This window comes from Procambarus clarkii, unplaced genomic scaffold (assembly GCF_040958095.1).
Source record: "Procambarus clarkii isolate CNS0578487 unplaced genomic scaffold, FALCON_Pclarkii_2.0 HiC_scaffold_697, whole genome shotgun sequence".
Classification (NCBI taxonomy): domain Eukaryota; kingdom Metazoa; phylum Arthropoda; class Malacostraca; order Decapoda; family Cambaridae; genus Procambarus; species Procambarus clarkii.
The window spans coordinates 3,760-18,611 of record NW_027189730.1 but is presented as its reverse complement, the minus strand read 5'-3'; the positions used below and the strand labels follow the sequence as shown (position 1 = coordinate 18,611).

General features: G+C 45.7%; 1 long non-coding RNA gene across 1 annotated transcript; it reads right to left on the bottom strand.

The window, feature by feature from the left end:
- Window positions 1-2,936: 2,936 nt before the first annotated feature.
- Window positions 2,937-3,912, bottom strand: LOC138361750 (uncharacterized). Its single transcript, XR_011227158.1, has 3 exons — window positions 3,736-3,912; window positions 3,287-3,391; window positions 2,937-3,131 (listed from the first exon to the last, which is right to left on the bottom strand). It is a non-coding gene; the product is annotated as an uncharacterized lncRNA (long non-coding RNA).
- Between the last annotated feature and the right edge of the window lie 10,940 nt (window positions 3,913-14,852).

The following is a 14,852-nucleotide window of genomic DNA, read 5'->3' as shown; positions in this document are numbered from 1 at the left end:
GGTGTAGGGAACCATTAGTGTACTATTATGATTTGAGAGAGAGAATGCTCTGTGGACAGAGCATCAATATGGCTTAAGGCATTGAGCTTTGCCTCAAGATGAAGCTTGGGCTGATCTCTGATTTGCTTCTTGGGAGTCTTCATTTACGTGCACCCCATACTCAACCACTTTGTAGTAATTAATTGTGCAACCCATACTCATCCTGTTACCAGTAGTTTGTGCAACCCATACTTATCCTGTGATCCCTATCCCTCTACTTCAAGTCCCTCAAGGGGCGCACGAATTCAGTTTGGCATACTGCATCCTGCCTTCCCATCCCTAGCTACTGACCCATCACAATATTTTATTTTATTTTATTTATATATATACAAGTAGGTACATTGGGGTTGTGAGAATACATTGAATAGTACAGTATTTACAATCTTGTAAAGCCACTAGTATGCGCAGCGTTTCAGGCAGGTCCTTAATCTAACAGATAATTTTAAGTAGGTAATTTCTATCAGAATTGATAAATGATAATAAATACATTGTTTACATACATACATTACAAATACATACATATAAGCTCAAAAGCTTCATTGAAGGTTGTAACAGAACCCATGAGCACCACACCAGAAATAAATACAGTTTTGATATTCCAAGAGTACGTATAATGGAAAATATATGTAGTACATGATCTGAACACATAACTAACCTATAAATGCATTATAATACCTTTCACATATAAATGCATTATAATAAGTTTCAAAATAAATACAAATAAATAAAATAAATATATATTATTTTTAGTACCTTTCTGAGTCGAGTAACTAATGCACGAGCCAGTCCATCAATTTTTCGATGGTTCCAAAAGACTGCACCCTCTGTGAGTTCTTCTGTTCTTTCTGAGAAAAATATTTATAGCAATGAACATCTTGAAGAGCATAGATTAATAACAGTTTCATAACATACCTTTACTCACCACGACCAACTCAAGTTTGACCAATATGTTTTCATTCTTTTATTGATTATTTGAGGGAGTTGATACTTATTGAATACTGAATACAAATCGCATTATACTGATTACAGGGCAGGTAAAATAATAAAAAACTTGATCAGATGAACCATATAAACAAATACCAGCTTTCAGCATGTTTTTAGTTGTAGAGTTGTATCGTGAGAGGTATGCAAACACTTGCTCTGCCTCTTCCCCTAAAGTCATGCCACTTCCTTCTTGCCATCGCCCTCCATACAATACCTTTAACATAAAAGTATACAGTAAAAAAAAATTCAAATTATTGTACAAAAATTAAAAGCCTCCTACTATATTAAATGATACGTATATCATTAATCTTAAACAGTCAGAAATCTTAAATTTTTTTACACAAACTGTACTTATTATATTTAATGTAATGTATACATTACATTAAATTTAATTAGTATACATAAATGTATACATTAGTATACATAAATGTAATGTTATATTTTTATTTACCTGACAATACCAAGCATGTCCTTTTGCATGTAGGACTCCTAAAAATGGCTTTGCTTGACCAATGTGAAAATGTGATTGTTTCTGAGCCACAGTTAAGGCCCATGGCCAATATTTGCAAATTATGTCTTGACAAATAAACTTTACGTATTTGAAATACATAATTTGCAAATAGTGGGCATAACTGTACAGCTCTCCTTGATACATATTCAAGGTGTGGAGGATAATACCATGTCGACAGGAGGCCATGCTGATTCCTGTTTCATCCAAACTTTGGAATGAAAGAGGCTTATTTTGAGCAGCTTTCCATGTAGACACTCCACACGTGTGCTTACTCTGTTAAACAAAAATATTTATAGTAACTAAATAACCAGTTGGTGAGCATGATTATAATTATGTAGGACGGGTAGAAGGTAGAGATTATTTTGCGCGATAGGCATTGTTGTTGCACATAAGAATTTCTATGGGTTATATTTCCTTATTCAATGTATATAAACTATAATGAAAAAATACAAAAATGGCCACCATATGTTATAGTCGCCAAACAGTTATTAGGTAAAATTGAAGGTTTCTCAATATATAATAAAACTCACCTTAGTTTTCAAGCTCTGAATAGTGCCAACATGAGCTTGAACATCTTCATCTTTGCTGAAGATACTATCAGAATAATAGGGGTTTCTGATACCTCTGCAATGATAATTCAGAAATAATTATTTATTGTCTGTAACCACTATAATATTAAACAATGGGTAATGGGGTATCAAAAAATGTTTTATATGAAGAATTCTGATGCACTGCTAAATTTTACATAAAACAAAAATTTACATGGTGTTAGATAAATAAAATGATGATATGGATGCAATTGAAAGGCAAACTATAAAGACATACTCAGTTAAAAAATATGTCATATGACAATGTATATTTATATGTGCATACTTTATTTATAAGAACATTAATTTGAAGACAATATAATTCATTATAATATAGTGTGTGTAGAGAACAAAAGAATACTATACATTAAGTATCTGTAAAGCACATTTTATTACCTCCCAACTTTGTTGTAACGATACAGCTTCTTGTTGCCATCAATATGTACTGCTAAAGGGGTTTTATCACAAGCAGGACACTCATTGTCAGCTTCTCCTCTAATTTTTCTCAGCTCATATTGCTGGAATCGCCATTCGAAGAACACTCTCTTCGAAGTTATATAATTAATGGGTCCAATCTAGGAATAGAATTTTTTAGATGGTGACATTTAAAATGCATATTATGACATAAGATAAATAAACAAAAAAAACATTCCATTTTGTGTTTGAACAAAATTAAAAACTAATTATTAATAAATGAATATACATTACTACAAAATTTTGATAATTTTTGTATTGAAATATAAAACTGAAAATATTAAGAATAACGGTATCAAAACATACACGCCCACGAGAAGCACCAAAGGATTCCAGTGCAGTGACTAATGCCCGAAATGATGTTCCGGGACAATTTCTTTTGATATGGTGCCATGATTCAAGCAGACTGGTGCTGTAGAATGTGCTGCTCTTTCCTAATGATGAATAGAAACCAGACTTGTGCATGGTCTTGCCTAGTTGTTGATGCTCATATCCACAGTGGCATGTATAGATTGGAGTATAGAGGTCATACCTTCCTGTAGTTTAAAATACAGTGCATTGAGTGGTGTGGCGACTTGCTAAAATAGTGATGTAAAAATTAACATTTATAGCAACAAAAATTTCAAAATGTATTGTGATTCAGGAATATCCGGTAATGGAAATAAAAGGGTAAATTTTAAAGTTTATTTACCCATTATAGTGTTGAAGATGCAGAGATTGCTGGAGCTTGAAATTTTAAACTTGCAATCTGTGCAGTAGGGGCAAGAATTTGGTGGTTGGGCTGGTACAACAGGTTCTGGTAACAAAGAAAAGGAAGACAGTTTGACAAAATGAGTTTTAAGGAAAAGAATTTCAGACTGAATATTTCATTGTTTCTTGATTGTACAAAATATTGACATTATTCTCCAGATAATGACTGAGAAATTCACAGAAAAGAAACAATCAGACGATTAAATCAATCTATAAAACCAAGTGTCAGGTTTAAACTTTAAGACTTCTCCAAATGTTGTAATGACTGAAATGAAACATTTATTCATTTTATTTTGTTATACCAAGATAATCGTAGCTCTAGACTGGGATTGGGAAGTAGAAGTAATCTCGGAACAAAGTACGGATTTTATACAGGTATCGTATACTTACTCCAGTGAAAGATATTTCCTTCAGGGCACACAGATTGTGTCGGGTGTAATGGCTCATAAAAGCCATTTTTCCAATATAATCTGTGGTGGAAAGGCATGAGAAAATGTTGCATTTGGTCACAAATGTGACACAAAAATGCAAAACAGTCTTCACATTTGATGCTTGCCTCACAATTTGTACATTGTACACAAACTTTACCTGATGAAAAAAGGGGTAATTATTTATACTAATTTTAAATACTGTATACCTAACATTTTAAACAATCTGAAGTCTAAATGTATTAATAGAGTGTCATTAATTTGCATATGATGCTTATTATACAGTATAACCTTAATGAACACAGCAATATTTAATTTACCTTTATCTGGAACACCCAACTCAGACAATGTCCAATCGAACAGCATTGCCCTGCTTTCTCCCCAATTAATCTCTGCATTTTTTCTTCTTTTTTGCCAGTCAGAAACACTTGGCTGAGAATCTTTAATTTGTTCAAGTTCTGCAGCAAGTACTTTGAAATATGGGATTACAAATTAGTAAGAAAAATTTGTAAGTGAAAGGAATGATTAGTATAATATGTTAAACAAAATTTCATAGGCATTAAGCACAATTTTGGTACATAATATTTATGACGTGTGTCCATTAAATAAACCCTCATTTAAATACCAACAAATGATGTTGGGACATACCAACATCAAATGATTCCAAAGTTTCTTCACCAGCTGCCAAATAACTTTGAGTGTACGTTCTGCCACTAGTAGAATAGCCCGCATTTTGAATGTGTGGTGGTGAAAGTATAGCAGGCAGAATGTCTGGGTGGCACATTTGAAGATTTAAGCATGGTACATAATTGCAAATTGTATACAAGTATTAATATTTTCAGACAAATCTCAAGATATTACTATAACTAACTTTATGCTACCAAGTTGTTCAGTGTTATAGTAATTTAATCTCCATAATTGTCTAGCATACACTTAAAAATAGGCAACAAATATTATTGGAAAGTACACAAATAACAGCTGTAGAAATATTGTTAAAAAAATAATAGAAGATTACCATCAGATTGGGGTGCAGCTGGTCTTTGTTTTGAATTAATGTGTGATACATCCTGTATGTTATCTTTTTTCTGTTTCTTGTTTGTCACCTTTATTGAGTTTGGTTCCTCCACGTTTAAGAGTCTCTTCAAGTACTCATTTCTTTGTATCATTGCAGCACGTGCTTTCTGGTACTCACGTTCAAGATGTTCTCTAGTCATCACTGCTATTCTCCGGTGAAATTCTGAAGAGAAAATAATAGTGTTCGAAGGAAAAGTACAAGAACAAAACAAGAAAATTATGCTTATGCAAAATTATGTTACAATGTACCTATTAATAATCTTAAAATTTGCTACAAATTACCTACTTATAATTATGTGTTAAATTATGGACTTTCCCATAATGATATGCATGTTAGTGGCATTACCTATACTGCCTACCTGGAGCCCCCTAGAGAGATAGTGACACAAGTTAAGGTAATCCCTTTAGTAAGGTGCTGGGTCAACATAAATAAGCTATAACTAATAAGGACACAAATCAATATGTTCATTTAACAGTGGTATTAACATTTATATAAATATAGCATAAGCATAAAGAAAATTATGCTTATGCAAAATTATGTTACAATGTACCTATTAATAATCTTAAAATTTGCTACAAATTACCTACTTATAATTATGTGTTAAATTATGGACTTTCCCATAATGATATGCATGTTAGTGGCATTACCTATACTGCCTACCTGGAGCCCCCTAGAGAGATAGTGACACAAGTTAAGGTAATCCCTTTAGTAAGGTGCTGGGTCAACATAAATAAGCTATAACTAATAAGGACACAAATCAATATGTTCATTTAACAGTGGTATTAACATTTATATAAATATAGCTAAGAATAAGTTTTTACAAGTGTAACAAAGTGAAAGAAATGTATGAAAATTTTGATGATATATTAAAATGCTCATTGATTGAACTTGTCTTCCTATATATAAAGTATAAAAATAGTAAACACAGTACCATTATTGTTGTCTGTAGTTATTTTTGGAACATCTGGTATGTACAGCATACTGTCAAAATCCGATGATCTATCTGAAAAATTGATTGGTAGCGTAAATATTTGAATTCATTGCATAGCCTTTTATACAAACAAAAAAGAAAAATTGTACAGAAAAGCTAACACAACATTATAACACCTTTCTGTGGTACTTTCTATGGTACAAAAGAAAACAAACCTTAATTATAAAGGAAAATAAACTGACAGAAGAACTATGAATACTGCTGAAAATACTTTCCACAAAATATCTGAACCAAGGGATAGTACCCCGAGATTTGAAATATGAAAATTTCACCCTTACAGTATTTAAAAAAAAAGCAGAAAGAGTTAAGCACAAAACTAATGTCCGATCAGCTAGGTATAACACATCTGCAAGCTCATGGCGAAAATCCTAAGGGAGGGAATCATTTACCATCTTTCAGTGAACAATCTTATTCAATCGACACACCATGGTCTTCTTAAAAACAGATGCTACCTTATAAACCTCCTCACTTTTGGGACATGGTAACATGGTACTCAGATAAAGGGTTTCCGGTGGATGTAGTATACATGGATTATGCTAAAGACTTTAATAAGGTACCACATGGAAGACTAGCAAGGAAATTACAGGTTCATGAAAAAAATTGTAAAGTGCACAAAACAATAGTTAAAACAAAGAGAGCAAAAGGTCATACTAAATGGGAATGAATATGAAGAAATGTGGTAAGTTGAGTACCTCAGGGGTCCATTTTTAAGTCTAAAATATTTTTCATATATTGAACATCTATGATATAGAAAAGAATATAATATAATCAACCACATCCTCATATTTGCAAATGCCTGGCATTTCACGAGCACTTTGTCCGGGGTTTATATTCTAGCCGGGGAGGATTTACTGGGTTAGGCTAACCTAACCTAACTTAACCAAACCAAACCAAGTATCTCAAGTTACAAATATCTCTGGGAATTCATATTATCTGCTGTTGTAGAATTGACAAAATGGACAGTGTCAACAAAATTATTCCCACATACTCCGTCACTATGTGATGGAGTACACATAGAATAGGGACTGAATTGTCCCTGACAGGGACAATTCTGTAACAAATGTTCTAGCATAAAACTTTGTACAGTTTAGTAATTCCTTACCATTTGATGTACTAGGTAGATCCATGTTTGGTGAAGTTTTATAGCTGGAGCTGGAAGATCCTGTCGAGATGACTTCTTCAAAGAGAATAGCTTCAACACATTGTGTCTTGAGTCTTCCAGTACTTGGCCTACAGTTACCAGATCTGATTTACAGAAACTAGTGAACTATGGAGATAAGATTGTTAATAATATACTTTTTTTGAGATTCATATGACTTGCAGCTTAAAAACCAACCTTATTTTAAAATAGTACACTAAAGTACATAGCAAATTGCGAAATTCGTAGTTTTTTAACTACTTTAAAGCTAAATTCTCAAGCTTTGAAAATAAGCACAATTTGCTATTTTAAGCGGAATCTGGCAACTCTGATTTAGCATGTAAACATTGACTTGCATTCACAATGTAGTTATTTATTTTTCAACAATTTAAAACGAGTTATGAAAATACACACATTGGTACATTATTGCAAAGGCACTATACTATATATATATATATATAAATTGTTGCAAGTCGAGCAACAAATATTTTACATTGAACAACAAATGAGATTGGAAAAGCAGTATTGCCAAAATAGACCCCAGACACACCCTGTGGGTAGTAATGGACCCCCATACCGACCCTATGAGGGGTAGTGGACCCCATAATAACACTATGGGCGATAGTGGACACTATACAAACACTATGGGCGGTAGTTGACTTCATAGAGACCCTGTGGGCGGTAAGGGACCCCCTATCGACCCTGTGGGCGGCAGTGGACCCCCTATCGATCCTGTGGGCGGCAGTGGACCCCCTACCGACCCTGTGGGCGGCAGTGGACCCCTACCGAACGTGTGGGCGGCAGTGGACCCCCTACCGACCCTGTGGGCGGCAGTGGACCCCCTATCGATCCTGTGGGCGGTAGTGGACCCCCCCCATATCGACCCTGTGGGCGGCAGTGGACCCCCTATCGATCCTGTGGGCGGCAGTGGACCCCCTACCGACCCAGTGGGTGGCAGTGGACCCCCTGCCGACCCTGTGGGCGGTAGTGGACCCCTACCGACCCTGTGGACGGTAGTTGACTTCATAGCGACCCTGTGGGCGGTAGTGGACCCCATACCGACCCTGTGGGTGGCGGTGGACCCCATACCGACTCTGTGGGCGGCAGTGAACCCTATATACTAATCCTGTGGGCGATACTGTACCCTATAGTCATCCTGTGGGGGCAATGGATGCCATACATATCCAGTGGGTGTTATTGTACCCCATACTTATTCTGTGGGTGGTTGGAGCCCCATACCCATCCTGTGGGTTATAGTGGACCCCATACTCATCCTGTGGGTGGTATTGGACCCCATACCTATCCTGTGGGTGGTTGTGAGCCCATACCCATCCTGTCGGTGGTAGTGGACGCAATACACATCCAGTGGATGGTATTGGATCCCATACCCTTCCTGTGGGTGGAAGTGATCCCCATACCATTCCTGTGGGTGGATGTGACCCCCATACTCATCCTGCGGGTGTTATTGGACCCCTTACCCACCTAACAGGTGGTAGTGGACCCTATACTAATCCTATAGTTTCCAATAATCCACACCATACCATCCTGTTTGCAGTAGTTTACCCTATATACATTCCAACATAACATCGTTTTCTGTTAGCGTTCCTACAAAACATTCTTTAAAGATTTCTAAAGCACAAACTATGGTATATAATATTGATTGGTGAAGCACTTATTCTATGTAATAATTTATTGTGCTTATTATAATTTACTAAGAACAACTAATATTTCTCAAAACAAAACTACGAGCCTTCAATAGGATGTAGCTGATCTATAATATTATAAGAGCATGGACAATAGTAGGTGAATTTCACAACCCATGTGGGACCTGAAAACTACAATTTTCGTTATAATTGAACCAATCACGACTATTCAGCTATCTACGTTGATGGACGAGTACTGTGAGACATAAATTGGTACGTGAGGAAGAGTTTGAGCCTTGGTAAAAAAGTTAACTGGGAATATATCACATATGTACTAAATCACATTCCACATATTGACTTTAAGCACTAGTCATATATGTACTGTCTTGTGTGAGAACGGGTTGCTTCTGGCTCGTTGCCAGGCGTCCTTCTGGCTTGTTGCCAGGCGTCCTTCTGGCTTGTTGCCAGGCGTCCTTCTTTCTCGTTGCCAGGCGTCCCTCTGGCTTGTTGCCAGGAGTCCTTCTGGCTTGTTGCCAGGCGTCCTTCTTTCTTGTTGCCAGGTGTCCCTCTGGCTTGTTGCCAGGCGTCCTTCTGGCTTGTTGCCAGGTGCCCTGCTGGCTTGTTGCCAGGCGTCCCTCTGGCTTGTTGCCAGGCGTCCTTCTGGCTTGTTGCCAGGCGTCCTTCTGGCTTGTTGCCAGGCGTCCTTCTGGCTTGTTGCCAGGCGTCCTTCTGGCGTGTTGCCAGGCGCCCTTCTGGCTTGTTGCCAGGCGTCCTTCTGGCTTGTTGCCAGGCGTCCTTCTGGCTTGTTGCCAGGCGTCCTTCTGGCTTGTTGCCAGGCGTCCTTTTGGCTTCCTGCCAGGCGCCCTTCTGGCTTGTTGCCAGGCGTCCTTCTGGTTTGTTGCCAGGCGTCCCTCTGTCTTGTTGCCAGGCGTCTTGCTGGCTTGTTGCCAGGCGTCCCTCTGGCCTGTTGCCAGGCGTCCCTCTGGCTTGTTGCCAGGCGTCCTTCTGGCTTGTTGCCAGGCGTCCTTCTGGCTTGTTGCCAGGCGTCCTTCTGGCTTGTTGCCAGGCGTCCTTCTGGCTTGCTGCCAGGCGCCCTTCTGGCTTGTTGCCAGGCGTCCTTCTGGCTTGTTGCCAGGCGTCCTTCTGGCTTGTTGCCAGGCGTCCTTCTGGCTTGTTGCCAGGCGTCCCTCTGGCTTGTTGCCAGGTGTCCTTCTGGCTTGTTGCCAGGCGTCCTTCTGGCTTGTTGCCAGGCGCCCTGCTGGCTTGGTGCCAGGCGTCCCTCTGGCTTGTTGCCAGGCGTCCTTCTGGCTTGTTGCCAGGCGTCCTGCTGGTTTGTTGCCAGGCGTCCCTCTGGCTTGTTGCCAGGCGTCCCTCTGGCTTGTTGCCAGGCGTCCTTCTGGCTTGTTGCCAGGCGTCCTTCTGGCTTGTTGCCAGGCGTCCTTCTGGCTTGTTGCCAGGTGGCTTGTTGCCAGGCGTCCCTCTGGCTTGTTGCCAGGTGTCCTTCTGGCTTGTTGCCAGGCGTCCTTCTTGTTGCCAGGCGTCCCTCTGGCTTGTTGCTAGGCGTCCTTCTGACTTGTTGCCAGGCGTCCTTCTGGCTTGTTGCCAGGCGTCCTTCTGGCTTGTTGCCAGGCGTCCCTCTGGCTTGTTGCCAGGCGTCCTTCTGGCTTGTTGCCAGGCGTCCTTCTGGCTTGTTGCCAGGCGTCCTTCTGGCTCGTTGCCAGGCGTCCTTCTGGTTTGTTGCCAGGCGTCCTTCTGGCTTGTTGCCAGGCGTCCTGGCTTGTGGCCAGGCGTCCTTCTTTCTCGTTGCCAGGCGTCCCTCTGGCTTGTTGCCAGGAGTCCTTCTGGCTTGTTGCCAGGCGTCCTTCTTTCTTGTTGCCAGGTGTCCCTCTGGCTTGTTGCCAGGCGTCCTTCTGGCTTGTTGCCAGGTGCCCTGCTGGCTTGTTGCCAGGCGTCCCTCTGGCTTGTTGCCAGGTGTCCTTCTGGCTTGTTGCCAGGCGTCCTTCTTTCTTGTTGCCAGGCGTCCCTCTGGCTTGTTGCCAGTCGTCCTTCTGACTTGTTGCCAGGCGTCCTTCTGGCTTGTTGCCAGGCGTCCTTCTGGCTTGTTGCCAGGGGTCCTTCTGGCTTGTTGCCAGGCGTCCCTCTGGCTTGTTGCCAGGCGTCCTTCGGGCTTGTTGCCAGGCGTCCTTCTGGCTTGTTGCCAGGCGTCCTTCTGGCTTGTTGCCAGGCGTCCTTCTGGCTTGTTGCCTGGCGTCCTTCTGGCTTGTTGCCAGGCGTCCTTCTTTCTTGTTGCCAGGCGTCCCTCTGGCTTGTTGCCAGGTGTCCATCTGGCTTGTTGCCAGGCGTCCTTCTGGCTTGTTGCCAGGTGCCCTGCTGGCTTGGTGCCAGGCGTCCCTCTGGCTTGTTGCCAGGCGTCCTTCTGGCTTGTTGCCAGGCGTCCTGCTGGTTTGTTGCCAGGCGTCCCTCTGGCTTGTTGCCAGGCGTCCCTCTGGCTTGTTGCCAGGCGTCCTTCTGGCTTGTTGCCAGGCGTCCTGCTGGCTTGTTGCCAGGCGTCCTTCTGGCTTGTTCCCAGGCGTCCTGCTGGCTTGTTGCCAGGCGTCCCTCTGGCTTGTTGCCAGGTGTCCTTCTGGCTTGTTTGCCAGGCGTCCTTCTGACTTGTTGCCAGGCGTCCTTCTGGCTTGTTGCCAGGCGTCCTTCTTTCTTGTTTCCAGGCGTCCCTCTGGCTTGTTGCCAGGTGTCCTTCTGGCTGGTTGCCAGGCGTCCTTCTGGCTTGTTGCCAGGTGCCCTGCTCGCTTGTTGCCAGGCGTCCCTCTGGCTTGTTGCCAGGCGTCCTTCTGGCTTGTTGCCAGGCGTCCTGCTGGCTTGTTGCCAGGCGTCCCTCTGGCCTGTTGCCAGGCGTCCCTCTGGCTTGTTGCCAGGCGTCCTTCTGGCTTGTTGCCAGGCGTCCTGCTGACTTGTTGCCAGGCGTCCTACTGGCTTGTTCCCAGGCGTCCTGCTGGCTTGTTGCCAGGCGTCCCTCTGGCTTGTTGCCAGGCGTCCTTCTGACTTGTTGTCAGGCGTTTCTCTGGCTTGTTGCCAGGCGTCCCTCTGGCTTGTTGCCAGGCGTCCTTCTGGCTTGTTGCCAGGCGTCCTTCTGGCTTGTTGCCAGGCGTCGTTCTGGCTTGTTGCCAGGCGTCCTTCTGGCGTGTTGCCTGGCGCCCTTCTGGCTTGTTGCCAGGCGTCCTTCTGGCTTGTTGCCAGGCGTCCTTCTGGTTTGTTGCCAGGCGTGCTTCTGGCTTGTTGCCAGGCGTTCTTTTGGCTTGCTGCCAGGCGCCCTTCTGGCTTGTTGCCAGGCGTCCTTCTGGCTTGTTGCCAGGCGTCCCTCTGTCTTGTTGCCAGGCGTCCTTCTGTCTTGTTGCCAGGCGTCTTGCGGGCTTGTTGCCAGGCGTCCCTCTGGCCTGTTGCCAGGCGTCCTTTTGGCTTCCTGCCAGGCGCCCTTCTGGCTTGTTGCCAGGCGTCCTTCTGGTTTGTTGCCAGGCGTCCCTCTGTCTTGTTGCCAGGCGTCTTGCTGGCTTGTTGCCAGGCGTCCCTCTGGCCTGTTGCCAGGCGTCCCTCTGGCTTGTTGCCAGGCGTCCTTCTGGCTTGTTGCCAGGCGTCCTTCTGGCTTGTTGCCAGGCGTCCTTCTGGCTTGTTGCCAGGCGTCCTTCTGGCTTGCTGCCAGGCGCCCTTCTGGCTTGTTGCCAGGCGTCCTTCTGGCTTGTTGCCAGGCGTCCTTCTGGCTTGTTGCCAGGCGTCCTTCTGGCTTGTTGCCAGGCGTCCCTCTGGCTTGTTGCCAGGTGTCCTTCTGGCTTGTTGCCAGGCGTCCTTCTGGCTTGTTGCCAGGCGCCCTGCTGGCTTGGTGCCAGGCGTCCCTCTGGCTTGTTGCCAGGCGTCCTTCTGGCTTGTTGCCAGGCGTCCTGCTGGTTTGTTGCCAGGCGTCCCTCTGGCTTGTTGCCAGGCGTCCCTCTGGCTTGTTGCCAGGCGTCCTTCTGGCTTGTTGCCAGGCGTCCTTCTGGCTTGTTGCCAGGCGTCCTTCTGGCTTGTTGCCAGGTGGCTTGTTGCCAGGCGTCCCTCTGGCTTGTTGCCAGGTGTCCTTCTGGCTTGTTGCCAGGCGTCCTTCTTGTTGCCAGGCGTCCCTCTGGCTTGTTGCTAGGCGTCCTTCTGACTTGTTGCCAGGCGTCCTTCTGGCTTGTTGCCAGGCGTCCTTCTGGCTTGTTGCCAGGCGTCCCTCTGGCTTGTTGCCAGGCGTCCTTCTGGCTTGTTGCCAGGCGTCCTTCTGGCTTGTTGCCAGGCGTCCTTCTGGCTCGTTGCCAGGCGTCCTTCTGGCTTGTTGCCAGGCGTCCTTCTGGCTTGTTGCCAGGCGTCCTGGCTTGTGGCCAGGCGTCCTTCTTTCTCGTTGCCAGGCGTCCCTCTGGCTTGTTGCCAGGAGTCCTTCTGGCTTGTTGCCAGGCGTCCTTCTTTCTTGTTGCCAGGTGTCCCTCTGGCTTGTTGCCAGGCGTCCTTCTGGCTTGTTGCCAGGTGCCCTGCTGGCTTGTTGCCAGGCGTCCCTCTGGCTTGTTGCCAGGTGTCCTTCTGGCTTGTTGCCAGGCGTCCTTCTTTCTTGTTGCCAGGCGTCCCTCTGGCTTGTTGCCAGTCGTCCTTCTGACTTGTTGCCAGGCGTCCTTCTGGCTTGTTGCCAGGCGTCCTTCTGGCTTGTTGCCAGGGGTCCTTCTGGCTTGTTGCCAGGCGTCCCTCTGGCTTGTTGCCAGGCGTCCTTCGGGCTTGTTGCCAGGCGTCCTTCTGGCTTGTTGCCAGGCGTCCTTCTGGCTTGTTGCCAGGCGTCCTTCTGGCTTGTTGCCTGGCGTCCTTCTGGCTTGTTGCCAGGCGTCCTTCTTTCTTGTTGCCAGGCGTCCCTCTGGCTTGTTGCCAGGTGTCCATCTGGCTTGTTGCCAGGCGTCCTTCTGGCTTGTTGCCAGGTGCCCTGCTGGCTTGGTGCCAGGCGTCCCTCTGGCTTGTTGCCAGGCGTCCTTCTGGCTTGTTGCCAGGCGTCCTGCTGGTTTGTTGCCAGGCGTCCCTCTGGCTTGTTGCCAGGCGTCCCTCTGGCTTGTTGCCAGGCGTCCTTCTGGCTTGTTGCCAGGCGTCCTGCTGGCTTGTTGCCAGGCGTCCTTCTGGCTTGTTCCCAGGCGTCCTGCTGGCTTGTTGCCAGGCGTCCCTCTGGCTTGTTGCCAGGTGTCCTTCTGGCTTGTTTGCCAGGCGTCCTTCTGACTTGTTGCCAGGCGTCCTTCTGGCTTGTTGCCAGGCGTCCTTCTTTCTTGTTTCCAGGCGTCCCTCTGGCTTGTTGCCAGGTGTCCTTCTGGCTGGTTGCCAGGCGTCCTTCTGGCTTGTTGCCAGGTGCCCTGCTCGCTTGTTGCCAGGCGTCCCTCTGGCTTGTTGCCAGGCGTCCTTCTGGCTTGTTGCCAGGCGTCCTGCTGGCTTGTTGCCAGGCGTCCCTCTGGCCTGTTGCCAGGCGTCCCTCTGGCTTGTTGCCAGGCGTCCTTCTGGCTTGTTGCCAGGCGTCCTGCTGACTTGTTGCCAGGCGTCCTACTGGCTTGTTCCCAGGCGTCCTGCTGGCTTGTTGCCAGGCGTCCCTCTGGCTTGTTGCCAGGCGTCCTTCTGACTTGTAGCCAGGCGTTTCTCTGGCTTGTTGCCAGGCGTCCCTCTGGCTTGTTGCCAGGCGTCCTTCTGGCTTGTTGCCAGGCGTCCTTCTGGCTTGTTGCCAGGCGTCGTTCTGGCTTGTTGCCAGGCGTCCTTCTGGCGTGTTGCCTGGCGCCCTTCTGGCTTGTTGCCAGGCGTCCTTCTGGCTTGTTGCCAGGCGTCCTTCTGGCTTGTTGCCAGGCGTGCTTCTGGCTTGTTGCCAGGCGTTCTTTTGGCTTGCTGCCAGGCGCCCTTCTGGCTTGTTGCCAGGCGTCCTTCTGGCTTGTTGCCAGGCGTCCCTCTGTCTTGTTGCCAGGCGTCCTTCTGTCTTGTTGCCAGGCGTCTTGCTGGCTTGTTGCCAGGCGTCCCTCTGGCCTGTTGCCAGGCGTCCCTCTGGCTTGTTGCCAGGCGTCCTTCTGGCTTGTTGCCAGGCGTCCTTCTGGCTTGTTGCCAGGCGTCCTTCTGGCTTGTTGCCAGGCGTCCTTCTGGCTTGTTGCCAGGCGTCCTTCTGGCTTGTTGCCAGGCGTCCCTCTGGCTTGTTGCCAGGCGTCCCTCTGGCTTGTTG